This window comes from Rana temporaria, chromosome 1 (genome assembly GCF_905171775.1).
Source record: "Rana temporaria chromosome 1, aRanTem1.1, whole genome shotgun sequence".
Classification (NCBI taxonomy): Eukaryota; Metazoa; Chordata; class Amphibia; order Anura; family Ranidae; genus Rana; species Rana temporaria.
Genome location: NC_053489.1, coordinates 307,745,620 through 307,767,628, shown reverse-complemented (window position 1 = coordinate 307,767,628; position 22,009 = coordinate 307,745,620). Strand labels below are relative to the sequence as shown.

The 22,009-nt window shown below is 41.8% G+C and overlaps 1 protein-coding gene across 2 annotated transcripts in view; it reads right to left on the bottom strand.

Annotated features, from left to right (window-relative positions):
• The window catches only part of LINGO2 (leucine rich repeat and Ig domain containing 2), a 2,187,995-nt gene that overhangs the window by 630,130 nt on the left and 1,535,856 nt on the right, over window positions 1–22,009 (bottom strand). The window contains exon 1 of one of the 2 annotated variants that reach the window (XM_040358559.1): window positions 16,480–16,611. The exons of the other annotated variant lie outside the window; for it this stretch is intronic. The gene's annotated coding sequence lies outside the window, so the exon portion shown is untranslated. Of the gene's footprint in view, window positions 1–16,479; window positions 16,612–22,009 lie in introns of those variants that run through there. 2 annotated transcript variants of the gene reach the window in all.

Sequence of the window (22,009 nt, the reverse complement as noted above, 5' to 3'; positions counted from 1 at the left end):
CAAGCAGGTTGGAATTCATAGAACCTATTCACTATGGCAGTGGGTAGCAAGCTGCATATAAACCCCTCTATTACCTGCACCGTCTTTGGGATAGTAAAAGTATAAAAAAGACGATACCAAAGAGAATTTGTCAGAGAATGTCAGAGAAGACTGACATTTGTTGGAGATTCTCTCTTGGTACACTTGCCTAAAGTGGATACCAGCCATATGTCTGGATTACCAGGGTGGGTTACATTTATTTTATCAAAGCACAGAAAGGTATACTGAGGCTGACTTTCATGATGGATATCTGTAGGCTGAGGATCAGCCAAATCATTACTCATAATATATACAGACAATGCTTCCTGTTTTGTAGTGCTGCTCATGCACAGTGATTATGCTTTACAGTGTCTCTGTGTCAGTTCACGTCTCTCAGTCTGTTCAGACTGTTTGGCAGCAACACAATCTGTAGGTGCCTTAGGTAGGGATGTCATCAATAGCTGTTATCAAAGGTGTTTATTGACTTGTTTGTCAAGCAGGTAAACAAAAGAGTGAGAATCTGCAGATCTACGTGCCGTATAAAATATAATCACGAAAACACTTATTTACACCTTATAGTTGTTGTGATGTGCTTTAATGCACACACACGCATATTAATGCATGTTGTGTTATTCATTATTATGTGTCGTGTTAAGACAGCCCATTTGTATATATATCGATAAAAAACACTTAAAGGAAAATGAAAATCTGTATTTGCTAACTCTGTTCTGGCTTTACTTGGTTTTCTGGGGCATTCACTTGGAACAAACATGCAGACAAAAGGGTCAGAAAATATTTGGAACTCCCAAACTGCATACTTGTTATTGGTCAATGCTTAAAGTATTGAATCTAATGGATCTGCATGACATGACAACTAGAATTTTTAGTACAAACTTAGCATTGTAGTAGTACTGGTACAGATTTCCTTTAAGGGGACCCGGGACCAAATTCTTCCAGCAAATTAGGTTATATAAGAAATATACCACCATCATATACAGTATATTTCATTTAGATGCATTCATACTGAAGGCATGACGAGAATCAACTTACTATAAAAAGAGTAACTTGGCAAGCTTAAAATTCAAGCCTTATACACAGCTAAGCTTTAATGTTCTATTTCAGTCTTCAACACCAAAATACATTTTGACGGAAGCAATAATACACATATTGTAACAGTACTTAGATACATACTGACAAGTCAAAATAACTATGTCAGTATGACAGCACTGCTGGTGACAATTGCCTGTTTCAGAAGACATCTTTTATAAACTAAAACCTTCTAGTGGATGTAAAATATCCCGGAGAGGTTTGTGCTCAAATGTACAAGGGAAATTCAACAAGTTTCATAGGCACAATGACTAGAAACAAAAATATTTCATCTTTTGACACCAAGCACAAAATCACACCCTGATGCAGAAACAGGTGTTGTTAACAGGTATAAATAATAATCCATCAACAAATGAAACATCTGTCAAGAAGGATTTCTAACAAAGTCAGGGGTCATAAATATGTATGGCAGTCGCTGGTGTAAGATGACAGCTTTTGTTACTTGACTTAATCAGAAAATGATAGAATAAAATTACTGCTAAATTATAGGTCCCATGTGTCAGTAACACTATGGGAAAGCGAAAAAAAAAAAAGGAAAAAAAGCACATAGTGCTTACAGAGATATTGCATAATACTGCTGTCTTTTCAAATTCAGTACCTGCAAAAAACTTCATACAAAAGGCAGGCTTGGCTATTGACAATGGTATTGTGAAAGTGTAATGCTGTGCTGCCCATGCTTCATTCAAATGAAAAATAAATATTTTTGAATTTTTTTAAGTGAAAACATGTGTACACAAAACATAATGCTACTGAGATAATGACAAAACTGTCACACACAGTATATACCTCTATATAAACATAAACAACATTTTTATATCCTTCACATTAGTGATGTGATGACAAATATATACTTACTATATTACCAAAAGTATTGGGATGCATGCCTTTAAACACACGTGAACTTTAATGGAATCCCAGTCTTAGTCCGTAGGGTTCAATATTGAGTTGGCCCACCCTTTGCAGCTATAAAAGCTTCAACTCTTCTGGGTAGGCTGTCAACAAGGTTTAGGAGTGTGTCTATGGGAATGTCTCACCATTCTTCCAGAAGAGCATTTGTGATGTCAGACACTGATGCTGGACAAGAAGGCTCACAGGCTCCGCTCTAAATTATCCCAAAGGTGTTCTATCGGGTTGAGTTTCGGACTCAGCAGGCCAGTCAAGTTCCTTCACACCAAAGTCGCTCATCAATGTCTTTATGGACCTCGTTTTCTGGTCTGCAGTCATGTTGGAACAGGAAGGAGCCATTCCCAAACTGTTCCCACAAAGTTGGAAGCATGACATTGTCCAAAATGTCTTGGTATGCTGACACCCTAAGGCCCTGTACACACGACCGAACATGTCTGCTGAAACTGGTCCGCGGACCAGTTTCAGCAGACATGTTTGGTCGTGTGTAGGCCTGAGCGGACAGGATTCCAGCATACATTTGCCCGCCGGGCCTTTTCCCAGCGGGCAAATATTTCCGGACTTGTTTTAAAATAGCCCGCTGGAATCCTGTCCCCTCGGACATGTTTGGTAGTCTGTACAGACCTACCGTACATGTCCGAGCACCCGCCATCCCTCGCATGCGTCGAATGACTTCGACGCATGCGTGGAAGCATTGAACTGGCAGGGCCGCCCACGTCGCTGCGTCATCGTCGCGGCGACGGCGCGGCCACGCCCCGCGTATTGTTTACACGCGGATTTCTGTATGATGGTGAGTACAGCCACCATACAGAAATCCCCGGGCATACATGTACGGTGAAAACGGTCCGGCGGACCGGTTTCATCGTACATGTATGCTCGTCTGTACACGGCCTAAGTGTTCCCTTCATTGGAACTAAGGGGCCAAGCCCAACTCCTGAAAGACAACTCCACACCATAATCCCCCCTCCACCAAATGATTTGGACCATTGGACAAAGCAAGGTCCATAAAGACACAGATAAGCGAGTTTGCGAGTTAAGCAAGTTTGGGGTGGAGGAACTTGACTGACCTGCACAGAGTCTTGACCTCAACCCGATAGAAAACCCTTTGGGATTAATTAGAGTGGAGACTACAAGTCAGGCCTTCTTTTCCATATCAGAGCCAGACCTCACAAATTTGCTTTTGGAAGAATGGTCAAACATACCCATAGACACACTCCTAAACCTTGTGGACAACCTTCCCAGAAGAGTTGAGGCCTGTTAGAATTGCAAAGGGTGAGCCAACTCAATATTGAATCCTACGGACTAAGACCAGGATGCCATTAAAGTACATGTGCATGTAAAGGCAGGCGTCCCAATATTTTTGGTAATATAGTGTATAGAAACATAATGGGGGTAATCCACAAAAGGGATACGCCGGCGTATCTACTGATACGCCGTCGTATCCCTGTTTCTATCTATGGAACTGATCCACAGAATCAGTTTACCATAGATAGGCAGAAGATCCGACATGTGTAATTGAATTACACTGTCGGATCTTAAGGATGCAATTCTAGGCCGGCCGCTAGGTGGCGAGGCCATTGCGGCCGGCCTAGAATATGCAAATGAACACTTACGGCGATCCACGAACGTTCCGACGGGCCCGTCGCGCTAAATCTACGTCGTTTACGTCGAGTTACGCCGCGTAAAAATAGGGCTGAGTCCTATTTGACTAAGCCCTATTAAGTATGGCCGTCGTTCCCGCGTCGAAATTTACGTTTACATTTACGTTAATGTCTAAGCAAATGACGTCGGAGCGACGTCAGTTAGCGCAATGCACGTCGGGTAAGTTACCCGACGGAGCATGCGCAGTACGTCCGGCGCGGGAGCGCGCCTAATTTAAATGGGAATCGCCCATTTGTATTAGGAACGCCTTGCGCCGGACGGAGTTAAGTTACACCGCCGCAAATTTCCAGGTAAGTGCTTTGTGGATCGGCACCTAACTTGGGAGATTTGCGGCAGTGTAACTTAACTCTGAAAAGTTAAGTTGCGCTCGGCGGCTGTGGATCTGGCCCAATATATATATATATATATATATATATATATATATATATATATATATATATATATATATTATAGTGAAACTATATTATAGTACTATTCTATAGAAAGGTTGCAGCGCCTACAGACCTCAAATTTTCCACTCGCCTATTCACATTTTGCGAGTGGAAAATGAGGTCTGGCGAGAAGCTGGGCTGCGTGGGAGAGGGGGGCAAGTACCGCCGACGGCCGCTGTTCTCCCAGCGATCGCCTGTGGCAGAGACCATTGAGGTAGAGGAGGACTGCGGTATCACCGAGTGGTATAGCCCGCTGTAATAGCATAACATTGAACTTTTCACACACACAGACCCGCATCCTCCTAACCCCGCGCCTGTATGACAGAATGCATCCTAGCGTTCCGCCACCTCTGGCTAGCCCGATCCTCTCCAACCTGTCACTAATAACAATGCTTCGGGAAGCCACTCCTGTCCCCGCCCCGCCTGTCTGACCTGGGTAGCACAGAGCTCAGTGAATCGTTTCAGATCTCAACACTCTTCAGCTCTGTGCTCTTGGTGCCGTTTTAAGTTCCACTGTGCTGGGGGGAAAAAACGGCACACGCAGCACATCTAGCACAGATTTGCCAGCTGCACCCTGCAAGTCTCTTTTGAAAAGGTGAGAGAGGGCAGTGGAGGAAAGGGGGGCATTTGCAGAGAGGCAGCTGCGGGGAGGTTAGAGGTGTAGTGCAAAAGTGACAGCTGGGGGAGTGCGGAGATTTGTTAAAAACTGTGAAAAAAGAGGTGGGGGGGATTTGTGAAGCACGGGGGGATTTATAAAGAATGGGGGGGATTTCTGAAGCATGGAGGGGGGAATTTATAAAGAATGGAGGAAGTTTTTGAAGTGTAGAGGGGGAATTTGTGAAGAATGGGGAATTTGTGAAGAATGGGGGAATTTATAAAGAATGGGGGAATTTGTGAAGCATGGAGGGGGGTTTATAAAGAATAGGGGGAATTTATGAAGCATGGAGGGGGGAATTTGTGAAGAATGGGGAGAATTTGTGGAGGTGGGGAATTTATAAAGAGTGGGAGGAATTTGTGGACAGAGGAAGAAGAGGTCAACTGTGGACAGAGGAAGAAGAAGTGAGCTGTGGACAAGGGGGAGAAGAGGTGAGCTGTGGACAAGGAGAAGTAGAGGTGAGATGTGAACGAAGGTTGTGGAGGTGAGCTGTGAATCGGAGGCACAGAGATGTGGAATAGATGGTTACCTTGGGTAAGAATATGTAAATATTGTCACTTGTGTTGATTTGTTTCTGTGCCTTGTGTGATATTCACACCTCAGCACTGCACAGTATGCACTCCAGAGCCCTCTGTGTTATTCGCTCCTGAGTGCGATACTCTGTGCCTCTTGTCCACACCGTTCGGGGAACGGTGTGGTTGGGGGCAGGAAGTTGGCTGGGGAAGGCGAGTTCCTGCACCTATTTTATGAGAAAAAAAGCCCTGGTTATGCTATTACAGCGGGCTATACCACTTGGTGATCCTGCAGCTCTCCTCTTTCTCCTGTTATGATCTGGCTACCAATGGGGGCACAATGAGGCTGCAATGGGGGGCACAATGAGGCTGCAGTGGGGGGGGGCACAGTGAGGCTGCAATGGGGGCACAGGTGAGGCTGCAATGGTGGGCACAGGTGAGGCTGCAATGGTGGGCACAGGTGAGGCTGCAATGATGGACACAGGTGAGGCTGCAATGATGGGCACAGGTGATGCTGCAATGATGGGCACAGGTGGGTCTATACTGAGGGGAACTGATAAAGTTGTTAATATTTATTTTTGTAACTTAATTCTGCATAAAACATTTAAGTGTCATTTCAGGAGATAATTTATGAGGGCGTGATTAGCGGCAGAATTAGGGGCAGGGCATGGTAGGGGTTGAGCCTGGAAACTGGTGCCGAGTAACCCTTGAGGCCTGGCTAGTGGCTCAAGACTTGAAAATTGAATAGTCCTAATGTACTCAATGCCTATCTAATTTCTTGAGGTCCTAAAATTCCAGAACAAAACAAATCATTCATTTTTGCAAAGCAGACAATCCAATGTATTTAGTTAGAGGCATGGTGAGTTTTTTTTAAGTTGTAATTTTTTGTTGCAAGTTTTTGGAAAGTAAAAATAGTTAGTTATTTCAGATACAAAACAGCTTATAATTACACCCCAAAACACATACTGTTCCCAAGAATACCGACCCATACCATATGTACTGTAAGAGATTTTTTCACAGACTAGCTGCATAGAGGGACCCAGAATCCATGAGCACCTATCCCATTTATGGAGGACCCAGAGCACCAGGACAATAGACACTGTAACTGGTCTGGCAGTAATTAGGGACAATATGACTGGTGTGGCGATGATCAGGGACACTGTAACTGGTGTGTTAGTGATTAGGGACAATATGAATGTGTGGCGGTGATCAGGCACAATGGGCTCCATTCATAAAGTGGTTTCTACCACTTTAGGAAATGCGGTAAAATGCAGCCTTTCAGCATTTAAAAAAAAAAAATAATTTGGGCATTCATAAAAAAAGCTTCTAAAATATTGCGAGTGCTTTTTTATGTAGTGATGCAGTATTTTAGTAGTAAAACCTTGTAGTATTTTAATGCCTGCCCTTCTTAACAGCCAATAACTGTTGTGGTGTCCTTACCAACCGATGAGTCATCAGCTGTCAGCGGGGTTCCACACTGACAGCTGAATGAGGTCTGGCATGGATTTTGAGGGGAACACCCACGCCAAAATAAAAAAAATGGCATGCCTACAAACCAATACCAGGCCCTTATCTGAGCATTCAGCCCAGCATGCCAAGAAAGGGGGGACGAGCAAGCACTTCCTCCCCCCGAACCATACCAGGCCACATGCCCTCAACATGGGGAGGGTTCTTTGGGGCAGGGTGGGTCCCCAAAGCACCTTGTCCTCATGTTGATGGGGACAAGGGCCTCTTCCCCACCACCCTGGCTAGTGGTTGTGGGGGTCTGCTTAACAGAATCTGGAAGCTCCCTTTAGCAAGGGGGCTCCAGATTCAACCCCCTATGTGAATGAGTAGGGGTTGGAGTACAAAAAAAAAGTACTCACAAAGTAAATAAAAATGCAGACACAGTTTATAAGTCCCTTATTTAAATAAAAAATGTAGATCGACCATCAATGACCGTCGCCACTGGTAACCCAAAAAAAAACAGAGGTCGGCAACCAATGCTGGCTCCTGCTGCTAAATAAACTAATTGGTGGGGCCACCCAGTGATGTCACCAAGTGCTCCCACCCCCTTGTGATGTTATTGGCCCAGCATGCCCTGGTTAGTGACATCATAAGGGGTGGGGCCACCCAAAGACATCACTGGGTGGCCCAGCCCCTTTATTTATTTAACAATGGGAGGAAGTGGAGCTGTCAGACAGTGAGAGCCAGCGTCAAGTGCGGACCTCTTTTTTTCCCAGGTCGATGGTGGTGGCGGTCATTGTGATTGATGATATTTATTTTAAGAAATGACTTGTCAAAAATGGTGTCTGTCTTTTTATTTACTCTTTGAGCACTTTTTTGGTGAACGAGTAGGGATATCTGATGAGCCCCCCGCCCGCAGACCCCCACAAACACTGACCCCCACAACCACCGACCATAAACATGATGACCCATGATAGGGCCTGGTATGCTTCAAGGGGGGAGCTTTCTCATCCCACCTTTCCTGGCCTACCAGGCTGCATGCTTGGATGAGGGTCTAATATAGATTTGGGGGACCCCATAGCAGACACCAAGAACCCCTGGTATGGATTGGGAGGGACCCCACGTCATTTTTCAATGATTTTTCAATGCCGACAATTTTTTTCCAGTGGGCGGTCGCCCCCTCCTTAACCATAAGAGTCACTGGTTGTTAACGATGCTAACAGCTGTCCACTCCTTAACAACCAGTTCAAATCATACACATTTATATTGTCAGGATACATTTTATTCTGTCCTGACAGTATACATTTTCCCCTCTAGAGGTGGGTGGGTTTGCCTATGAATGTGTGGCGGTGATCAGGCACAATGGGCTCCATTCATAAAGTGGTTTCTACCACTTTAGGAAATGCGGTAAAATGCAGCCTTTCAGCATTTAAAAAAAAATAATAATTTGGGCATTCATAAAAAAAACGCTTCTAAAATATTGCGAGTGCTTTTTTATGTAGTGATGCAGTATTTTAGTAGTAAAACCTTGTAGTATTTTAATGCCTGCCCTTCTTAACAGCCAATAACTGTTGTGGTGTCCTTACCAACCGATGAGTCATCAGCTGTCAGCGGGGTTCCACACTGACAGCTGAATGAGGTCTGGCATGGATTTTGAGGGGAACACCCACGCCAAAATAAAAAAAATGGCATGCCTACAAACCAATACCAGGCCCTTATCTGAGCATTCAGCCCAGCATGCCAAGAAAGGGGGGATGAGCAAGCACTTCCTCCCCCCGAACCATACCAGGCCACATGCCCTCAACATGGGGAGGGTTCTTTGGGGCAGGGTGGGTCCCCAAAGCACCTTGTCCTCATGTTGATGGGGACAAGGGCCTCTTCCCCACCACCCTGGCTAGTGGTTGTGGGGGTCTGCTTAACAGAATCTGGAAGCTCCCTTTAGCAAGGGGGCTCCAGATTCAACCCCCTATGTGAATGAGTAGGGGTTGGAGTACAAAAAAAAAGTACTCACAAAGTAAATAAAAATGCAGACACAGTTTATAAGTCCCTTATTTAAATAAAAAATGTAGATCGACCATCAATGACCGTCGCCACTGGTAACCCCAAAAAAAACAGAGGTCGGCAACCAATGCTGGCTCCTGCTGCTAAATAAATTAATTGGTGGGGCCACCCAGTGATGTCACCAAGTGCTCCCACCCCCTTGTGATGTTATTGGCCCAGCATGCCCTGGTTAGTGACATCATAAGGGGTGGGGCCACCCAAAGACATCACTGGGTGGCCCAGCCCCTTTATTTATTTAACAACGGGAGGAAGTGGAGCTGTCAGACAGTGAGAGCCAGCGTCAAGTGCGGACCTCTTTTTTTCCCAGGTCGATGGTGGTGGCGGTCATTGTGATTGATGATATTTATTTTAAGAAATGACTTGTCAAAAATGGTGTCTGTCTTTTTATTTACTCTTTGAGCACTTTTTTGGTGAACGAGTAGGGATATCTGATGAGCCCCCCGCCCGCAGACCCCCACAAACACTGACCCCCACAACCACCGACCATAAACATGATGACCCATGATAGGGCCTGGTATGCTTCAAGGGGGGAGCTTTCTCATCCCACCTTTCCTGGCCTACCAGGCTGCATGCTTGGATGAGGGTCTAATATAGATTTGGGGGACCCCATAGCAGACACCAAGAACCCGTGGTATGGATTGGGAGGGACCCCACGTCATTTTTCAATGATTTTTCAATGCCGACAATTTTTTTCCAGTGGGCGGTCGCCCCCTCCTTAACCATAAGAGTCACTGGTTGTTAACGATGCTAACAGCTGTCCACTCCTTAACAACCAGTTCAAATCATACACATTTATACTGTCAGGATACATTTTATTCTGTCCTGACAGTATACATTTTCCCCTCTAGAGGTGGGTGGGTTTGCCTTGAAGAAGAAAGCGGTGCCTCAGAAACGTGTTGCAGCCCGCCCTGTCCTGATTTGGTCTCTTGCTAGCTCTGTGAGAGCAGGTGTGAGAGCTGGAGACGCTGCTGGTTATAAACCTCCATATAGCAGATCTGAGCTTATCTCCACAGTGGTCTTCTCATTCCTTGTGACAGCTGACTGCTTGATTGGGGATCCACATCCACCCTGTGTGCAGCTTGCAATATACTTTTATGTAAGTGTATCTGCATAAAGTGTTACTTGCTTTTACTATCACACTGACCCAGGGCTGGACTGGGATGAAAATTTGGCCCTGGACTTAATCCAGACTGGCCCACTTTGACAGGTCTCTCTCATGGCAGCCGGACAACTCCTGCACTCCCCCCCCCGGCCACCCATGCCACCTCTCCCCCTTCACTAGCCATTCTACTTTAGAATGACTGGTACTGGTACCCTTATAGGCAGTACCAGTGGGGAAGCTAGACATTATTTCAACCGGGGCAAAGAATCAGTTTGGTGCCCCCCTCCCTTATGGAACAAGTTTAGGCAGAAACTCTCAGGCCATAGCTGTTGAGTCTGCTGTCTGTCCCCTCCCCCATGCTCCTCTGTCGTCCCCCCTGCTCCTCTGGTCCTTCCCCTGCTTCTTTGTCCCCCCCCCAGGTGAGCGCTGCGGTGAGGGAGAGAAGGTGAGCACTGCAGGAAGGGAGAGACAGAGAAGCGGAGGGGGGCAGCGGTCTGCTGTCACTAAGCCAGCCCACTGAGCCATCGGCCCACCGGAAACTCCCTGTAGTCCCAGTGGCCAGTCCAACCCTGCACTGACCCAGTCACCCTCTTTCTGCTTTTTTTTGTTTTTGAGGGAACTTACATTTTCTGCTGAGGAACTGCCGGTGACTGTGTGTGCAATCCCCATCCACCTGTGGATCCATGCATCCTGTGGACTTTTCCTTGATATCCCTTACTACTATGGACTGTATAGACTAATTCTTATTAATTAATGTTGGGTATAACTTGCTGTTTCCCCCCCTCCCTGTTATTTATCCCTTATGATCCACCTTATAGCTGTCAGTGAGCGCTGACACACACTACCTGACAGTTCTGTGTGATATATTGCTGATGAAAATGAAATGGTTGGCACAGATATACCTATCGGATAACAGTATCCGATCCGGAAGTGCAAGGAAAATGGATCAAATTTTATATTGGTTGCATTTAGTATTCAAATCATAACTTTATAAAGTTTTCTAGTTACTAACATGACACAAAATAGTCATTCTACCACTACAGTTAAGGGGTTGCAATATGTAGACCCTCCACCATGTTAATGACAGAAAGGGCCATATTAGGAGAGATCTAATGGGCAACATGTACCAATGACCACAAGCAACATTCTATGCAGTTTGGAATTTATCCTTGCACCCCCATTACCCTTGATAATAGCCCACTAAAGTAGATAATAGGCGAAAACACTGAAGTGAAGGAAATGGGCCAGTAATGCATATTTATTGCTCCAAATGTTTTAGATTTGTTCGAGTTGTTTAAATCCACATTGACTAAATGGACAGTTTAAATTAAGTTATAGCCAAAATAACTGGCAGATATCTGCTTTATAAGGGAACTGTTGAACGTCTGAACGATAAAGTTAAAAATAAAATGATGTAATTGCAGTGTGACCTTATGTTCTGATGTGGTTAGAGTATTCTGAACCCTTACAAGACCCTTTTGCAGAAAAAAATAAAGTATTTTCACCTTATATCTGGTGGCATATCATTGATAACCTCTGGTGCTGATGTAGCTGGTGGTCACCCATCTGTGTCATTAGAATAACACTTTATAATTAATGAAAAGTAAGAGCTATACAGTAAACAGGTTTTTTACGAAGAAGAGAACATATTTCACATTGAAATATCACTTGTATTTTTTTATTTTTTTAAGGAATTTAACGTACGCATTAAAAAAGCAGACCATCTGGTAATTGCAAGTTTTCAAATATCACAATGCATTGCAAAGCATGGCAAACTTCTGTCATGTTACAAATATATATCACGCTGTCAAGATAAAAAATATGACTCAGAGAATCATTTAATAAACATTTCTATTACACCAGAGTATTTTTTGCACATTGGCATTATTTAAAGCAGATCTAAACTTCATACATCATCTGCCAGCATTACCAGATTATTATTTTGAGTTAAAAAATTTACCCCTTTCTTGTCAGGGATAAAACAAGTTGCTCCAACCCTTCTCATATGATCTGAAATCGAGTTAATCAGAGACTACAGACATTTATTGTTTTCAGCCACACAAACCCTGTCTTGCAGGCTTGCAGTGAGCACTGCAGATCTCACATGTACAGTAGTTAAAAAACATACACATATAGATTCATGCAGGACAAATAAACAGATTTACTTCAATTCCCCAATGCCTAGCAGTGCCTATTCACCTTCCCTTCCCCACCACATGTCCAGGGATATGGAAAATACCTAGCACAGTATGGAAGAGAATGTAAGTAAGGCCAATTATGACGAAACACGTCAGCATCCAGCCACTTGCTGAGGTTATTGCAACATTATAACAAACACTGTATTTCTTCTGTTCATGTAAGTTGTTTGCACTTTAAAATTAATTTGTTGGAAATGGTTTTACACAATGTGCAACTGATTGGTGTATTTTTACATGTACATCCATTCTGAGTGTTCAAGCCCATTAAAACATCAGTGGCATTCATCTTCCCTGGTGGACATCTACTTAAAGGGGTTGTAAAGGTACAATTGTTTCCCTAAATAGCTTAATTTACCTTAGTGCAGTCCTCCTTCACTTACCTCATCCTTCGATTTTGCTTTTAAATGTCCTTATTTCTTCTGAGAAATCCTCACTTCCTGTTCTTCTGTCTGTAACTCCACACAGTAATGCAAGGCTTTCTCCCTGGTGTGGAGTGTCATGCTCGCCCCTTTCCATTGGACTACAGGAGAGTCAGGACGCTCTTTACGTTGCAGATAGCGAAAGGAGCTGTGTGTTAGTGGGCATCCTGACTCTCCTGTAGTCCAATGGAGGAATATGTATATAATATGATGTGATTTATCAATTAGTCATGTTATCAGTTGTGATTATTCATTGGTACACATTTAGCTCAGCACTTTAACCAGTTATAAAGGTTTAACCCCTTAATCACCCCCCTCACCAGTGATCAACGTATTAGTGTCACGGGTGATGCTAGTTAGTTATATTATTTTTTTATAGCATCAGGGCACCCGCAGTATATTACCTAAATAAAGGTTTAACCCCCTGATCACCCGGCAGGTGATATCAGTTAGGTTTTAGTGTCAGATAGGGTCGGCGTCTCCCCAGGCAGCGTCAGATTAGTTACAGTAGCCCTAACACCCACGCACGCACCATACACCTCCCTTAGTAGTATAGTGTCTGAAAGGATCAATATCTGATCTGATCAGATCTATATTAGCTCTTTCAAGTTGGATTGTTTGCGCTTGTTAACAGCAATCTTAAAGTCTGACCATAGATTTTCTATTGGATTGAGGTCTGGGCTTTGGCTAGGCAATTCCAACACATTTACATGTTTCCCCTCAAACCACTCAAGTGTTGCTTTAGCAGTGTGTTTGGGGTCATTGTCCTGGTGAACCTCCGTCCTAGCCTCAAATCACACACAGAGTGGTACAGGTTTTTCTCAAGAAATATCCTGTATTTAGCACCATCCATATTTCGCTCAACTCTGACAATTTTCCCAGTCCCGACTGCTGAAAAACATCCCCACAGCATGATACTGCCACCACCATGTTTCACTGTGGGAATAGTGTTCTTTGGGTAATGTGATGTGAAGGGTTTGCGCTAGACATAGCGTTTTCTTTGATGGCCAAAAAGTTCATTTTTAGTCTCATCAGACCAGAGCACCTTCCTCCATACATTTTGGGAGTCTCCCCCGTGCCTTTTCACAAACCCAAAACATGCCATTTAGTTTTTTGCTGATAGTAATGGCTTTCTCCTTGCCACTCTGCCATAAAGCCCAACTCTATGGAGTGTATAGCTTATTATTGTACGCTTCCTGAGGACGACGATTACGAAACGTACGTCGAGGCAGTACCTGGCCATGCACGCATCCATCGCAACTTCCTGTCCCGTTGGTCTGAGGCGCTAGCCAAGTGGAACGCACGCACGCCACAACAGACAAACAAGCCGGGACCTCAATCCTTTACACGGACACGCGATTAAACCTCAGTGCCGGGTTCGGGGCACTTTTAAGGTAAGCTGCCACTTGGCTCTTTGATGTTACCCATATTTATTCATTAAACAGTTTTACACTATGTTGGCATCATTTTCGTTTTTACATATCCGACTGGGAAATATCTAACAATAATGCCGCGTACACGCGGTCGTTTTTCGGCATGAAAAAAAATGAAATTTTTTCATCATGAAAAAAAACGATGTTTTTCCAACTTCATCATTAAAAACGACGTTGCTCACACACCATCGTTTTGGAAAAATTATGAACAAAGCGCGGTGACGTACAACACGTACGACAGAACTCTAAAGGGGAAGTTCTATTCGCCTTTGGCCTGCTTTTAGCTGATTCCTTGTTAGCAAAAGACAATTCGCACCTTTTTGTCTGTTACAGCGTGATGAATGTGCTTACTCCATTATGAATGGTAGTTTTACCTGAACGAGAGCTTCTGTCTCATAACTTGGTTCTGGGCATGCGCGGGTTTAAAACGTTGTTTTTGCCCACACACGATCATTTTTTACATCACGAAAAACGACATTAAAAAATGCAGCATGTTTGAATTTTTTTTGTCGTTTTTCAGAAACCGAAAACGATGTGAAGCCCACACACGATCATTTTAAATGACATTTTAAAAAATTACGTTTTTTTCATGCCGAAAAACGACCGTCTGTACGGGATATAAGGGATACAGGTGCAAGGATCCATCCAACTATACAGGTCTACCTGTTAAAACGGATTTGACTGCTTTCTTTATATCAATTAAGGGTCAACTCTATCTGGTAAGGAGCCATCCATATAGATCACTTCAGGTGTTCATATCTATTGTTGGTGAAGGTGGAACGGCACATTGTTCATCTGATTCTGTTTGCACTGGAATATTTATGGACTTTTTCTTTGATGGATCACTGCATGCTCATTAGCATTCCTAGTTATATATTTTTTAGGTTATTTTACACTATCGTTCAGTGTTTCATACCCTGCGGGACACCTAATTATAAGGATTGAAATTTAATTATTTTATTGGTCACATATGTTTATGTATATCCAACATTTTTTGCATATTATCACTTCGTTATATGGTGATGTTGTCTTGGGACTGGTGTTTTTGAAATGTATACACATAACTTAGTATATTTATTATTTAGCAATTATCTATATTGAGTCCCATTTATTAAGCGCCCCCACCCCCACATATACTATATACATATATGTAAATAACCACACCCAAATGCTTGACAAGTCATGGGATGCCACTGGTTGTTAAAGGTTGCCTGCACCTGCCACCATCTTTAAAAACCATTGGGGTAAGCTGTCATGCACAATAGCAATAGTAACACAGTGTAATGACCTTTAAATAAACACACACCTGCTTAATGTGGTGTGTTTGTTATATCTCTAGGATTTTAACTTTAAATAAAAAGACAGCAGCTATCAAATTAGAAATCTGTGTATTCTCTTACAATGTATTTTTTTTATTGTGATTTTCAAATATATGTATTCATTAAAGGAGTCGATGGATCACTGTAAAGTGCAAAATGCTGTGACAAGTGACTTTTTGAATAAAAATGGCAATTTGATTGGTTGCTGTGGGTTACTTCTCCTTACACATCCTTATTCACCTGGGTATGCTACATACATTCTGAAACCTTCTCTGCAAACATACACAAATGCAATTGAGATTTTCCTCTTAAACCATTATACAGTATCATGTTCACATGTGAAGATGACACAGAGCAGTTTAGTGCTGATTTCTAAATGCTCTTTTTACTCAATGTGCCTTGATGAGAAAACGATGGGTAATCATGCAAGCAGCAGTGATTGTTCGCTAAGCTTCTAGGAAAAAATCTGCATGAAGAATAAGTAAAATTTTTTTTTTTTTTAGTAAAGAAAACTCATGGGAAAGACGTGTTAGATGCTGTAAGTGGAACTTAAAAAGCAGCTATAAATGCCGCCTATAACATTTTCCCAATGTTAACGGATGGCTCACCAACCATAGATGATGTCTCATCTGATTTTACTGAGGAGTCACATATTAGCTGTCTGGATAATAACAATTTGGCACAGTTAGGTAGTTAAAGTGAGGAAAGTGCCAACCTGCTTGATAATTTGGATCTTTCAATGCACATTTTCAAGACAGAAAGGTTCTTCTGTAGTCGATTTATGTTAGTGTATGCCCTAATATCAGCTGAGCATGTGCACTAGTTTGTGATAAATCATTGTTGTTACTATAGTAACAAGATGATCAATTACTAATCAAACTGACAGTATACTCTTGTGACAGATGACACAGAGCTACAGTAGTTATTTGAACAAGTAGATTAACAGTCACAACAATGCTCAGAAAGAGTAGGCCACTGTTAGATAATCTTATCAGCAAAGTCCATCAAACACCAGCTAAAGTATAAAACTAAAGAAAGAAGGACTACAATGCATAAAAAAAGCTAAAGTGCTTGTTTATATGACCTTGTTGCGCTATTCTATTTACAGCAATTATTTTCATTTAAGTTTAAGCCTAACTCTGAGCAGTTATACAATTATTATTAATAGTATAGTTGCGCTATACAAGTCATTCATTCATTCATTCACATGTACCTCCTTCTGCCAATAAAAGATCTAAGGGTTGTTTTTTTCCAGGGGATAGGTTAACACACGGTGGCGCTCAACTTAATCCATGCTCTTCATGTTGGTTTCTAGCCAACGTAATTGCCTGTTATACAGTATCTTCCCCTAGAAAAAAGGAGCAATAGATTATTCATCAGAGGGGGTGAAGAGTGGGGATGGGGGGTCAATATGTTTTAAATGCCCAACAGTAAGCCTTTACATAGAAAGTATCCTACAGGAAACTAGAGCACAGACCAATCCAAGCCCCAATATTCCATATACAAAAGGAGTGCAGGGAGTGCTAGTAAGAAGCCTGTTTATGTTTCCCTCTTCTAGCCATCTTTGGACATTTTTTTATAAATATAGCAAAAATGGTGTATCAGAGTCAAGAGGCCCTCTATTGTTCAGATAACATAACCATAATCCTCTTTAGTTTCTCTTGTTTTGTGGTTGGTCTGTACAATTGAAAATAGGTTTCTGGGTATAATGGAAACTGCAGGATGTCAGCATACAACTCACATAACACACAGTGCAGAGGTGGTGCCATCATGCAGGTGCTTCTAAGGCAGTATAATCTCTAAATATACCTCTGAGCATAACCTATAACCTAACATTGAGTTAACACTTTAACCCTCCTCTACCCCATCTGCTGTGCAACTTTTTAACATTATTTTTTATTTAAATTTATTAAAGGTTTTCTCCCTTAAATATAGAGGAAAATGAAAATTGCATGTCCATACAGCTTCTTTTTCATCCTTCTGTGCCTTGGTTGGTGGATGGCAGCAGGCAGAGCCAGCACATCACTGCAGTAGCATCTAAAGCAACAATGATTGACATTTTGCAGACATACTTATCTAAGATAATATACAGATCTTTAGGTAAATGTGAACTGTACAAGGCAGTAAATCAAATTCTGCATGTTACATGTGTTTGCAACCCGATCTCACAGCACAGCATAAGACATTAGCATACTCCTTACTGTTCATGTATAATGGATTATGCAACTAATCATACTCACAGAGAAACAACATTCACATAGAGAGCAATCAACAACATACACTGTCAGATGCAGAGGAGTCCAGCACTAAGAAAGGGGGGACTCTCTGCACATTACCCTTTCTCATCCACATATAATATGTTGTTACACACTGCCCCGTACACACGATTGTAATATACAATGGAAAAAGTCAGACAGACTTTTTCCATCGGAAATTCCAACCGTGTGTATGCCCCATCGGATTATTTCCATTGAAAATCATGATGAATTCCGTCGGAGTTTAGATAGAGAACATGTTGGAATTCCGATGTGATTTTGGTCGATCAAAGGTCTGACCGTGTGTACGGGACTTTAGCAACATAACAATTGCTGCAGAGGAACTTTAGAGTTCCGTGATTCTGAGTGTGCATGGAAAGGGCAAGCTCTGCAGATAACCTTTATTATCCAGATGAAATTGGCTGTTTGGAAGTTGTATGCACCACATTGGACACAGTGGCAGTGACTGACACTCCCTGTATAACAGAGGGTCTTGTGGAAGGCAGAGCATCACAAATCGTAGGGAAGGTTAGGAGAGAAAGGTAAAAATGGCAAAGTTTCCCACCAAGCACCAGAGGCAACATGAGCTAGTGCTCTGCTTTAAAGATACTGTTTCACTTTAGCCAATTAGGGCAAAGGGAAAGTCTTCTTAAAGGCCAACCTACTGATCCAGTTATATTTCCTTTCCACAGAGGTCCTTTGCCTCTCCTTTTCTCTTTAGTCTTATCCTCTGTAAGCTCTGTGTTGGATAATGTGGGACCTTACATAGGTTGATGATGTCAATCACCTCCTCAGTGAGGGTCTGCTAAGTGCCCTTTCAGGCCCCAGATTGGCATACCGGGAGGAGGCCACATGCTCCACCATATTCATATGAGCCAGGTTTGGTGGTGGGTTAGTAAGAGATTCTGTAATTTTTTCCTGAATAGGCAGAGAGAGAGAGAGAGAGATACTCTTCAACACTTAATACATAATTTTCTGTGTTTGAATTCTGTTAGGAAAGTTTAGGACCATGGTCAGATATATATTACAGTTGTGTTCCCACGAGGGAGCTCTCCTCTAGCTTTTTATCACAGAGGAATAGCAGAAAATGTCTAGAAAGTGTAGGGAATACCACATGTGATGGTTGTCACTGGAATGGGTGTGTGTGTCTATTAGAAGACCCCCCCCCCACCACCCTTGTTCCAGTGACATCTATAACATTTTAGATTTTCTCTTAGGCCGCATACACACGGTCGATCCATCCGATGAGAATGGTCTGACGGACCGTTTTCATCGGTTCACCACTGAAGCAGACCGATGGTCTGATGTGCGTACACAACATCAGTTCAAAACCCGATCGGGTCAGAACGCGGTGACGTAAAACACATGACGTGCTGAAAAAAACGAAGTTCAATGCTTCCAAGCATGCGTCAACTTGATTCTGAGCATGCGCGGGTTTTGAACCGATGCTTTTGTGTACTAACCATCGGTTTTGACCAATGGTCAGCCGTCCATCGGTTCGATTTTAAAGCAAGTTCTATCATTTTTTTCCGAAGGACAACAGACCAATGGGCCGTACACACGGTCGGTTTAGACCGAGGAAACTGGACTTCAGGCCGTTTTCATCAGTTTGGACCGACCGTGTGTACGCGGCCTTACTGTTTGTCTGCTGACAGCGGTCACCAGGACCAACAGAGAGAGTGAATCTCCCAAATGGGAACACAGACAGTGACAAAAGTCTGAGATAGAGGTTCTAACCCGTTTATACACTACCAAAAACTAGAGAATAATTTTGATTGCAATTTTACTTTAAAATTAATCCTCAGTTGAAACATGAAACTAATGATTACCACCTTTTAATAACCTTAGACTGGCCTAAACCCCAAACCATTCCTTAGTTAAAAAAAAAAAAATGAATAGTTATTTGAATAATACTAAAAGTAACCCTCAAAGAGTCAGTCTGGTTCAGCAATATAATGTAGTCATAAACTGAAAAAAAAATTCCCTGTGGAATTTTTGCAATGAGTATATCTCTTCTAATAATTAAGACACAGTATTTCATGTACAATTTTGCTGGGATATTTCAAAGATTTGAATGATTTCATTTTTTTAATACAAATTTCCATACTCAAAGTTCTCATTACCTCATTAGCATTGTGATCAGTTTTGTACCAGAATCCATTCTGAACAATACTTGGTAGAGGCTGAGAGTGTGTGAGCGATTGTTACGGTCAGTTGGTTTTATATCTATAACTAATGTGCCATTCTCCATATTCTTCAAGGCATCAAGATAATTCATTCTCAGGAGGTTAACGACCACAATGAATTTAATTGTTGGATGAAGTGTAATTATTGCTTCACACATTTCATTTGATGCAGTTCAAATAAAAATTGTGCACCAATGCACCTCTACATTGTCCTATTATGCAGCGTTTCAATTAAATGACACAGGTGGCTACTGTTTTCCATAGTCTTTATGACTCATTAACAGTAAAATCTCTGTCAAGTGGAATTGATCTATATAAACTCTGCCTTGGATTTAATGGGGATCACATTTTTTTACATAAGAAGTCATGGCATGGCATAAACTAAAGTATAATAAAACTATTTTTAAAAATCTTATTGGGGAACTTTGTAAATAAATTGTCAAAGTGTATTTAGGTAGTAACCTTTGACAGAAAGGGGATTTATGTATACAGCATCATTCAATGCCTTATTGACTGATGATCACAGAACAAAAGGAAACTATAAGACTGCTCTAAAGACTAAAGACTTGGAAATAATTACCTTTTCATCATCATAAGCTTGATTAATCATTGCAGTGCTCTCACAAGGAAAGATGTAAAACCGATTCTAATTTGTAGAATACTGAATATGTATTTGGACTTTTGCTCTTGAAAAGACTATTAACAATTTTTTTGTGTTATGCAGAAAAATAAAATTCATACACGATGACCAGTTTTCTTAGGTTGATCACCATACTTTTTAACTTTTTTTGATCCTTAAATAACCTAGCGCTCATAACAAATTATATAAATTAATCATGTTCAATTTCTTTTTTTTTTGTTTTTTTTACATTTATGCTGTTATTCCTGCATAATCAGCAGTAAAACATTAATAATATTGATATCTTAATAGCAACACAGAAACTTAATAAGCGTAATAATCTTCCAATCATATATTTAAAATGTCTCTAAACCCAAAATTGAAAATGTAATGTTTTGCAGCCCATAGATGTGTTGACTGTATTGGTTTAACTTTTCAGATCTGCCCTCCTTTATTTTCACCTTGTAATCCATCAAATAGCAAACTTCTTGTCACTTTGTGCCTACACTCTACTGTATCTATCAAATGAGGCACGGTTGTTACCCAGGGGGAACTTCACATGTGTTTGCCTTAACCCTCCTGGCTGTATTCCCGAGCGTGACTCGGGGTGGATTTTTTGTGCTAAAATCGGTAACCCCAAGTCACGCTCGGGGTAGCTATGCAGAGCCTGCAGCGCGCACTAGCTTACCTTGTTCCTGGATCCAGCGATGCCACCGTGCTGTGTGAGCGAGCGGGTGCTCGCTCGATTCACACAGTGTCCTCCTGTGCCGCCGATCTCCGTTCCCTGCAACGTTACGACGCACGGGGGCGGAGATCGGCGCCAAATTCAAAAAGGTAAACAAACACTATACATACAGTATACTGTAATCTTATAGATTACAGTACTTTATGTAAAAAATACACACACCCCTTGTCTGTGTAGTGGTCTGCCCAGTGCCCTACATGTACTTTTATATAATAAAAACGGTTCTTTCTCCCTGCAAACTGTAGATTGTCCATAGCAACCAAAAGTGTCCCTTTATGTCAAAAATGGTTTTATATCAGCTAGAAAACAGCGATAATAAATTATAATAACTTGCAGAGTTGTGCGATAGCGATTTGTAAGGAAATTCGTCATAAAAAAAAAATAATGACAGCAACAATTCTGCAACTGAGCAAATTTCAGTGATTTTGAGTTGATTACATTATTGAATAATTTTTATTAGAATTATATTATTATTTGTTATAATTATTTACAATTATTTATTATATTATAATTTATAATTTTGTTTTAAAAAAAATGTCATACCCGGGATGCCTATTAGACTCTTGTTTGGTCAGATTTAAGTGAGTTATTCCTAAGACTTACAGGCCTACAGTATAAAACGCCAAATTTCCTTGCAAATAATGGTACCGCTTTCAGCACCTTTTTTCTGAAATAATCATACCGCCAGGGAGGTTAAGCCAACCTTGCATGAATCAAAATTTGGCCAGTTCAGCAGGGACCAGATGAATTTGGATCCATATACTGTATGGCAGACAGCTGCACAAATTGCATTGCAGACTCTTCCATTACATTGCAACTATAAAGTATATCTATATAGTATCCACGAGCCTCAGTGAAAGTAATACTTAGTTCTCAATAGTAGTAATATATCAAAGAAAATAGGCATCAACCCAGATTGGAAAAAGCAAACTTAATAT